The sequence below is a fragment of the Globicephala melas genome, chromosome 19, assembly GCF_963455315.2.
Source record: "Globicephala melas chromosome 19, mGloMel1.2, whole genome shotgun sequence".
Taxonomy (NCBI): domain Eukaryota; kingdom Metazoa; phylum Chordata; class Mammalia; order Artiodactyla; family Delphinidae; genus Globicephala; species Globicephala melas.
The window spans coordinates 62,064,562-62,072,790 of record NC_083332.1 but is presented as its reverse complement, the minus strand read 5'-3'; the positions used below and the strand labels follow the sequence as shown (position 1 = coordinate 62,072,790).

At 60.4% G+C, this 8,229-nt stretch overlaps 1 long non-coding RNA gene across 1 annotated transcript; it reads right to left on the bottom strand.

Annotated features, from left to right (window-relative positions):
• Positions 1-969: 969 nt before the first annotated feature.
• Positions 970-6,449, bottom strand: LOC132593898 (uncharacterized). Its single transcript, XR_009559909.1, has 3 exons — positions 6,294-6,449; positions 4,218-4,424; positions 970-1,185 (listed from the first exon to the last, which is right to left on the bottom strand). It is a non-coding gene; the product is annotated as an uncharacterized lncRNA (long non-coding RNA).
• Between the last annotated feature and the right edge of the window lie 1,780 nt (positions 6,450-8,229).

Below are 8,229 nucleotides of genomic sequence, written 5' to 3'. Positions count from 1 at the left end.
GCCCTGCAAGCAAGCTACGTGGGCCTCAGGCAGGTGCCTGCACTGTCCAGGCCTCCGTCTCCTGTAAAGTGCGCACAACGGTGACGGTGCCGCCCACAGGCCCTGCAGGTGCACCAACACTTGGGGGGCTTTTGAGGGGAGATTTCTGCTACACCCGTGAGAGAAGGGGCTGAGGAATGGCGGCCTGCCCAAGTGAGGAAGAATGACACAGCAAGGGTACTGTTAGCAAAGATGGCGGGGGGAGAGACAGAGACAGAGGGAGAGAGGGGCGAGGGGCACTGGTTCATGCAGAGGTCAGCCCCGTTACACGTGAGCAGGGGGCTGAACACCCCCGCTAGGCCTTCAGAGGGACTCAGAGGTGGGGAGGCCAGCCCTCCCTCTGGACCTCCCGATCAGAATGGCATACACTAAGGCTGGAGGTCCACCCCGCAGCAGCTCGTCCACTGCTCTGCCGACCGTGGGAACCTCTCGGGCAGCCTCAGCAGGCCGGGGGGCGGGGGGGAACCTGGATGACACCCTCTCAAATCCTGGTCCATACCAGCTCTGTGTCAGACCCCAGAAGGAAGTCGGTCCTTAAATCGAGGGCAAGCAGCCTCAGTAACAGTGAGAAAATTCATCCCCACGCAGATCCCACAGGAAGCTGCACGGCTGGCCCTTCCCAGGCTCACACCGGAGATACGACTGCGTTGGCCTGTGGCTGGGACCCGCCAGGAATGGGCACCGGGCCTGGGGGGCTGCCATCCAGGATTGTGTGCGCCTTGCCGCCCAGATCAGTAGCCTATTAGGGGCACCAGTGCGGTGTATTCAATCAGCACTGCTCTGACTCGGTCTCAAAATCCGTATTATTGGCCCAATGGAGTGTGACCGGCTCCTCCAGGGTCTGTCCAAGCCACTTGAGTGAGACTAATACGAAAGCTTCAAGCAGGCGGCCATGACAGCAGCGCCAGGGGCAGGGGCCTCAGGGCGCCTGCACTGCAGCCCCACCGCCCAAGAATGCAAGCCCCTCGCCCACACCCAAATCGTGCCGCGTTGCCACATGCACTTACTCTCTGGGAAGCCAGGGCTGGCGCTGGGGTGAAACTCAGGGTATTTAACCGCTGTGGGTTGAACTGAGTCCTCCTCAAATCCATGTTGACGTCTCGACCCCAGCAGCTGTGAACGTGATCTTATTTGGAAACAGGGTCACTGCAGATGTAATTAGTTAAGATGAGATCATCAGGGTGGGTTCTCACCCAGTATGACTGGTATTCTTATAAAAAGGGGAAATCTGGACGCAGAGACAGACATGCACACGGGGAGACGTCACGTGAAGACAGAGGCAGAGATGGGGGTGAGGCTTCCACGAGCCATAGAACATCAGAGGCACCAGCAAACGCATGTAACACACAGGAGCAAGGAAACATTGGGCAGGGTAGAAAATGTATTTCCCACTACAGCTCATACTCAGAAAGGCTTGAAAGCCACGGATCTAGACAATTCTCAGAAAGATACCAGGATACTTGTTCTTCTGATTCCCATTTGACAGGGAAAACTAGGCTTCCAAGGAGTGGGTGAGACAGGGCCCCTGGGCCCCCTGGGTGGGGAGCCCTTGTGCTGAGGCCCCCCGAGGGGTCTGCAGGACTGGCTGTAAGGGCAGGACCCCCGGGTTGCAGATCTGGTGCCTGGTCCCCCCGGCTCAGGAAAGCGGGGCTGGCCTGTGTCCCACATCTCAGCCGTCTGGGGACCAGAGGGCGTGGATGTCTGGAGCTTAGAGGCGGCGCTGGGTTCAAATTCCAGCTCTATTGTCTCCTGCCTGGGAGACCGTGGCCCTCAGGGACAGAGGAAAGTGCCTTGAAAGGCGACGGCCCTCCTGCCCGCCCACAGCCCCCATGGAAAGCCAGGGCGCCGGCCAAGGCCATGCTCTCCTCCACCTGGACACAGGTCTCCCACCTATCCAGTGGAGGGCGGACGCCTGGGACTTGGCCTCAACGGCCCGTATCCCTCTGGGCAGGCCCTGGTTCCGACCAGCCATCCAGACCCGAGTCTGGGGCTGCCGCTCACCTGGCTGTCCCTGGCACTGAGCAGGTGGGGACCACAGGAGCGCCTGATGGGTGGGAAGAGGCAGGGCCACCACCTCTCAGGCCTCAGCTTTCTCCTCCGGCCATGCTGTTATTTCTTCCTTTGGCTACGTCCAGACTCCAGCCCCTTCTCAGCCCCCAACACCTCTGCCTCCTTGTCCAGCCCCATCCTGGAACTCCTGAATGACAGCCTCCGTGCGGGTCTCCCCGCGCCCGCCACTGTCCTGGGGAGGAAACAGCTGCCGTTTCCCTCTCTCTTCCCCTCTTGAAATAGGACCAGTGAAGATGTTCATAACATGAGGTAGACGGGTCTTGACGTGAGTCTCAAAGCAAGAAAGAAACAATCGTATTTGTCTAGTTCCAACCCTGTCTTAGCAAAGATCTGCAGGAGGTGGGGGAGGGGCAGGTGGCCCCTGGGGAGAGCTCTGGGCAGGGGGCAGCGCAGGTGCCTGCCTGTTGCTCGGCCGCTGTGCACCTCCTTCCAGAGCAGCCCTTGGCCCTGTCCCCGCTTTAACCCCATGGTGGGCTGACAGGGGGCTCAAGGCAAAGGGACCCAACTGGACCCGGGGGTCCCTGCTCCCCGCCGGTGGGTGAGGCTCTTTGTGGGTCCTGCCCTGGGACGCTCCTCCTGGTCGGGGGGGGGAGCCAGCCCCTTCCGGGGTGGGGGCGTGTTTTGGCCACAGGCTCCTGGGCCCAGGAGGGGCGGCGGAAGGGGGAAAACAGGCAGCAGGTGCCGCTTCTAACAGCCTTGACGGGCTGCCAGTTGCCTCTGAGATCCAGAGCACATCTGCGCTCATCAGTTGGCCAACAGATGGGCCCCGGTTTAATATTTTTGGATTCGGTTACACTTGGGGGCCGATAGGAACCGTACAGAGTGCAGGTGTGTGAGCAGAACAGCATCCTGCAGCGGGGCGGGGCGGGGGCACAGGAACGCGCTCGGGGCCAGTGGCCGGGAGCCTGGCTGCAGGCGCTCCAGGTGCCCCTGGGGAAGCAGCCTCACTCTGCACCTCGGGTTTGGCTGCGGGCTTTGTTATAAGCTTCTTGCAAAGCATAGGCCGCGGTAATTCCCCCATCCATCCTGGGAGTGATAGCACCAGTCAGCAGAGCTGGGCCGGGGAGATAAATTTGGAGCGAGGCAGAGCGGGGCTGGGCAGGGCCAGATGGCTGGTGTGGCCGCTCATGTTCCCACCAGCAACTGCTCTTGTTACTTAATCATGTCACGGGCAGGAAAGCACCCACCCCCATTCCTAGTATCTCTGGGGCCACCTTTGCAGCTGGCCCCGGGGGAAGTTCCCAGGAACTGAGATAAGGCTGCCGGATGCGGCCTTGGACTTGGAGCTCCAACCACGACCCCGCAGACAGTGACCCCACGGCGACTGTTTGGGACGGGGAGGTGGTGCCGACCAGGTGCCTGGGGGACCCTGGCAGGAAGACGTTCTGTAGCGAGGTCCCGGGCAGGGCGGCAGTCACAGGCCCGCCCTGCCCGGGCTCTTCCTGAAGAGAACGTCTTGCTCCCTCTCACGCCTGTTGTCTCCAGCTGGCGATGGGGAAACTGAGGCCCAGGGCAGCCAGGGAGCCTGCGCAAACCACAGCCCAGCAGGCCGGGGCTGCAGACACCGTGGGCGAAGCCGTTTGCTTCACCAGCCTACGGTGCTGCGTCCCTCATGGGCCCGATGGTCTTACAAGACCCGCCTCACTCTGCGCAAATTCTCCTGTTCACAAGGCGCCACCTGTCTCCCGGGGCCCCCATGACCGCAGCTATGTGGGAGGTCCTCACGGGGTGGGCCGGGGGAGGCCTCGGGAAGGAGTCCCTGCCCACGGGCTGCAGTCCAGCTGGAAAGGAAGACTCACACGTGGTAAACACACACATACATGTAACCAGACTGAGTGCACGCTGGCCTCCCGGGCCTGGCACAGGGGAGGCTGCAGTTCATGTACTGCTTCACTCATTCACTCGGCGAGTAGCAATACTTATTGATCACCTTCTGTAGGCCAGGCACGGCTCCAGGGGCAGGGGACACTGGTGAGGAGACAGACGCCTGCCCTCCATAAACACAAATATCAGTATGTGGTGCGTGAATTAACAGCTAAAGGAACCAGGGGACTCTTCATTTGAAAAGCAAAAGTTGAGATTTTTCAGGGCAAACAATAAAAGCTAACCTCTTTGGGGCTCTTCGTAGGTGGCAGGCAACAGGAGGAAGGCATCGCTGAGCGTCCCTTTTGTGCTGAGAAGGGGCAGGGGCTCCCGAGGGTGCCCAGCAGCAGGCGGCGTCCAGCCGGGCAGAGGGAAATGCCCATCCGGCAGGGGGTACACCCAGGACGAGAAGAGCACCTCCACTCTGTAGATGTGAGTGCACGCCTCGGCCCCTGGAGACAAGAAGCAACTCATACCTCGTCTGTGTCCCAGCAGAGCAGCCCTCAGCCCCTCACCAGGACAGGCCCCTCAGCCCACTGTCACCACTCTAGGCTGTGTGGCCCACGCCCAGGTCCACCGTGAAGGGCCCAGGGCACTGTCACTGAGGCAGGAGCCTGGGGTCACCCCCTCGACACACCCTTGGCCTCCTACGGGTCTGGGTGCTGCGCACCAGCAGGGCCAGCCCTTCTCCCTTCTCTCCTAAACCCACCCTCTCCCAGCCTCGGGGAAGCTCCTTCTCTCCTCCCCAGTCCTGCCACCCCTGCCTCCTGTGAGCCCTGGCCACTCCCCACCCCCAAGTGCACGTGGCCAGCTCAACCCCTCCCAAAGGCAGGGACCTCACAGGATGTTCCCAGCCTCCCTTGCAGCTAGGCACAGCCACAGTTTAGCCAACAAGCTGGAAGGGGAGAACTGCCTGAAAATTTCTGGGAAAGATTTTCCTCCCTGGCTCCTTTTCTTCCTTTTTTTGAACGCAGCGGTCACAAGCTGTGAGAGTTGCAGCCAGAGCAACCACCTTGGAACCATGAGGCAACAAGCCAGCACTCAGGGGACGGCAGAGCACGAGGATGGGAAGAGCCGGGGTCCCTGATGACATCATCGGCTCACGGCACCTAATCCAGCACCACCTTCTCCAGTTCCAGAAAATATACGTGATTGTTTGTTAAACCACTGTTGGCTGGACATCCTGTTACTTGCAGCTGAAAGCATCCCCAGGAAGTGCAAGGCTTAGTACCCGTGAACCCCCAGGCTGGACCTGGGCCACCGCCAGCCCTGCTTAGAGGCCAGTGGAGGAGAGAGAGAACCTGAAGATGAGGCCAAGATGGCTCTGCCACTCACTGCCTGGTGACCTTGGGCCAGTACTGAAACGACCCCCACTAGGCTTCTGCTTCCCCATTTGAAACGGGAGGGGGCCCAGCAGCCTCCCGCCCGACCCTGAGCCCCCTCCAGTGCACCTGTCTGGAACCACTGCCCCGAGCCATCTCCGAGGGCTTTGCCAGCTCACATCACCCATGACCCCACAGCTCTAGTAAAGGAGGGCTGAGCTGGCTGTCGGGGAGGCACTGGTGGGCATTCTAGGCGAGGGGACATCATAAAGACCGCGCAGAGCCACAGCCTGGAGAGGCACACAGAGGTGGCTTGATCGGGGCCTGGATGGGAGCTGAGGAACCAGTGAAAGGTGGTGCGTGGAGGCCCCCAGCCCCAGCCCCGGTCCAGGCTGAGTCCTGACACTGCTCCCGGGCTCCCAGGCTGCCCTCGAGCTCTGCTGGGAGGAGGCTGGTCTGGTAGGGGGAGGAGCGGGAATCCCGGGGTCCTCCCTGCATCCGGGGAGGCGGCCGAGCCCTCCTGCACCCCTGACAGGCCATGGGGTTTACCCGCGGGGCCACACCTGTCCCCTCCCCTGGCCTGGGTCAGAGCCACGAGGGAGGAAAGGTAACCAGACTGCTTCTGGGGCGCCGGGCGTCCCAATGCCCCCCTCTCACCCTCACGCCCCCACTGGGCGGATGGGGAAAGTGAGGCTGGGGAGGCGCAGCCGCCCCCAGGGGCCAGGTGGAGCCTCCCCTTCCCCCCACGCCCGCGGAGCGAGGAAGGGGGGCAGCTGAAGAGGCGCCAGATGGCCCAGATTCCCGGCTTCCGCAGAGACGCCCGGGAACAAGACCTCCTCTCTCAACTACTCTCGCAGCTGAAAATATTTACATCCAAATACGTCCCAATGCGCCATATTTTTGCCTCAAGCCAGCCTGGGAGTCTGTCCCCGCCACCTGGGAGGCGGCGACGCCTGGGTAGGGAGGGTCTTGCCTTCCAGGGGAGCTGACGAGTCTTACCAGAGGCCAGGATGAAGGAGCGCGGGCCTGGTAGGGAGCCCAGAAGGGACCCCGGGGTTCTGAAAGGCCGGCCTCGGGGCCCTTACGCTAGCAGGGGGCTCTGCTCAAGGGCGCTTCCCACAGGAGACGCGAGAAAAGCACCTCCTCCCAGCGAGCCAGGGCGGCACTCCGCTTCCCTCCCGCGAGACTGCCCTCCAGCGAGACTTCCCACCCGCGAGACTTCCCACCTGCTAGGTTGCCCTCTCGCGAGACTGCCTTCCCGCACACCCAACTAGCGCAAAACGTGGGTTGTTTTGCTGCTCTTCGGCTCGCGGTGTCCTCCGACCGGTAAGGCGGCACCTAGCCTCACTCGCCCCGGCTCCCCAGCACAGAGAGTAGCGTCCAGCTCCGGTAGGTGCTCAGTAAGTGCATGTGCAAAGCACAGACCGCTGAGTGCGTGGGAAGCTCACGCAGACCACTGGCCTCTGGCTTCCCGTCTGTGAGATGGGAATAACCACTGACGCGGCCACGCCTTGCCTGGGCTGTGCAACAGGCTACGGTGGACGGCAGACTGAAAGCAGCAGAATTGTGTCCTCTCCGAGTTCCGGAGGCAGGGAGGCCAGAATCAAGGCGTCCACAGGCTGCGCTCCACCTAAAGGCTCGAAGAACAGATTATGGGCTGCATTGTGTCCCCACAAAATTCGTAGGTTGAAGCCCTGACCCCCCAGTACCCCAGAATGTGACTGTATTTGAAGATGAGGTTGCTGGGGTGGCCAGTGTCCTTATAAGAAGAGGACACTAATCCACAGACGCTGGGACTGCAGACACGCAAACCTGGACGTGGACGTTTACAGCAGCTTTATTCCCAATCGACAAAACTTGGAAGCAACCAAGATGTCCTTCGAGGTGAATGGATAAATAGACTGTGCTTCATAATAAATAGACAGTGGAATATTACTCAGCACTAAAAAGAAATGATCTGTCAAGCCATGAAAAGGCATGGGGGAACCTTAAATGCAAGTTACTAAGTGAAGAAGCCAATCTGAAAAGGCTACAGACTGTGTGATTCCAACTCTGAAACATGCTGGGAAAGGCAAAACTATGAGATGGTGAAAGGATCAGTGGTGGCGGGGGGTTGGGGGGAGGGAGGATGAACAGGCAGAGCACAAAGGACTTTCAGGGCAGTGAAACTACCCTGCATGAGACTACGATGGTGGATACAGGTCATTATACACTTGCCCACACCCACGGAATGTACACCACCGAGAGTGACCCTGGTGTAGACTGCGGACTCTGAGTGGTGGTGGTGCGGGTCCATCAGTTGTAATCAAGGTACCACCTGGTAGGGGTGAGATAATGGGGGAGCCTGTGAGTGTGAGGGGGCAGCGGCTCGATTTTTCTGTAAACCTAAAACTGCTCTAAAAAACAGAGTCTATTTAAAAGAAAAAAACCTGGCGCACAGAGCTGACCTCCTAGTGGAGGGACAGGCAATAAACAACATGAATGAGTAAAGCTTCTCTCCCTTGAGCTAGTGCCCAAGGGGCAGGAGGGGGAGGAGAAAAGGGGGCAAAAAGTGAAAAACGACATCGTTCCCAGTGGAGAGGTTTTCCTTTTTTATTCTTTCTGGATCAAACACAGCCTCAGGTCCACTGGGCTCATGCCTCATGGGCTCACAGGAAATGCATTTAGAGCTGATTGCTGAGATGCGGGGTAGACACTGGCTCCTCTGCAGGCGGGCAGCTCGAGGGACGGGGTGGGGGTGCCCAGGATGCAGGAAACCTCAGCCCAGAGTCAGAGAGAAACCAGGACCTGCCGGGGCCTACCCCACCCTCCACCTGGGGCTCCTCAAGGGGAAAGTGGCCTCGGGGAGGGGCCTTCCCCTTTGCAGCTTGGCTGCTCAAGGGAGCAGGGTGGGCAGCTCCCCACAGCCCAGAGGGCGCGCTCTGCCGGCAGGCAG